Genomic DNA, 1,844 nt, shown 5'->3' with positions numbered 1-1,844 from the left:
CGGAATTTGTTATCCTTCAAAGCTGCAATGCATGAGAGTCAGTCTGCAGTAGCTTTTGAGTGTTTGGAATTAAATGTCAACAGAAATCAACAAAGCAGTCTTGATTGACCGAGACAGTTTTAAGAACGAGCTATCTTAGCTTTGTTTTTCATGTCATATTTTAAAAGAAAGCGCATCAGTGTACAACCACAGCATTTTAAGTTTTAGTACCTACACTCAATTGTTCCAGCTTTTAGATTGTGAGGCACCGCTGCCTAACATGGTCCTGATTTTTTGTGGAACAGAATAATGCAAAAGTTTTTAATTTTCACATAGTTGGTTTTTTTTAAAACCACTTTATCTGATAATGTCTAGTATGCCAGGAAACATATACTTTGAGTTTTCTGGTGTGTGGTGCAGGCTTTTTTGTTTTTTCGACCCTCTGTAAAATGTTCCTTTGGAATATATATATATATATATATATATATATATATATGGTTTTATCTTTCTTGGGATTCGGCGATAACCTTCCCAATGCAAGGAAGTGCAATGTTATCTGCAGCCAGCCAGAGTGCAATAATATTGCTGCCAAGTTTGAGCTGTCTCATTCATATTGATGAGATGTTCATTCTAAAGTCTAATCCCTTATACCTAAATGTCAGCATTTTTTCTTAGTTCCTTATCAGACACATGCAGCTCATGCGTTTATCCTTTTTTTTTTGTCCTTGTCCAGTTAGAAATACAGCTGCAATAATACTAAATATGCAAATAAGTATTTTGAGATCAGAACGTACCGTTTTATTTTGGGAAATTCAAACAAGCGATGTTAAATGTTATTCTGGGGAATCCCCCCTTCTGACCGCAACACCTCACTCGATAACCAAAGTTGGAGTCTGCTAATGTTGTAAAACTCCCCCTGTCACTTTCTCCTTTGATGCTTTTCTGAACTTGGCTAAGCATGTAAGGATAATAAGCTTCGGTCTGGACAAATTACATTTTGTTCCACCGAATAAAGTCACCCGTTTCTGACTGTATTCAAACACTACTGCTAAAGTGTGCTCAACCAAGTGGACAACGCATGTTCCTTTAAAAAAAAAAAACATGTCTGGAACTGAAATAGCTCAGATAAAAATAAACATGCACTTTGGGCTGTGTAAAGAATGTCTTTGAAAAGTAAAAACTTGCATCCGAGTAGACAGGTGAAGAAGACAAGTGGGAAGGTGGGGTTTGAAGGATATATTTTCCTGCAACGTGCGAAGAATTCCTTGGCAGAAGAGCCATATATAGGCTGAGACATTGCAGATGAGTTGTCTTGAGAACGGCCAGAGAACATAAGTATCGCTTTGCTTTTCTCGCAGGAGCCAGCCAGATGCCTATGAAAAACACATGAACCCCACACAGGGCCAGATTTAGGTTTGATGAGGCCCTAAGTTACTGAAGGTAATAGGGTCCTTTACATAATAGTAGTAGTAGTAGTAGTAGTAATAATAATAATAATAATAATAATAATAATAATAATAATAATAATATATTTATACCCCACCCCTCTGGCTTTTCCCCAGCCACTCTGGGCAGCTCCAAACCGAATATTAAAAACACGATAAAACATTAAAAGCTTCCCTAAACAGGGCTGCCTTCAGATGTCTTTTAAAAGTCAGATAGTTTTTAATTTCGGAGGTGGACCTCAGAGTCCGGGCATTTCCACCCCAGGTCTTTATTCACCCCCTGCCCAGTCCCTTAGACCCCCTAAGGGGGTCAAGTATCAACCCCCTTTAAGAAACCCTGGGCTAGACGAACCTTTGCCATAGGGGCAAATTATTACAACAGACCTGCTGAAAGCTCTGCAACATTTCAAAGTGTAACGA

The sequence above is a fragment of the Podarcis vaucheri genome (genome assembly GCF_965113315.1).
Source record: "Podarcis vaucheri genome assembly, chromosome: 17".
NCBI lineage: Eukaryota > Metazoa > Chordata > Lepidosauria > Squamata > Lacertidae > Podarcis > Podarcis vaucheri.
This window is presented reverse-complemented; position numbering follows the sequence as displayed.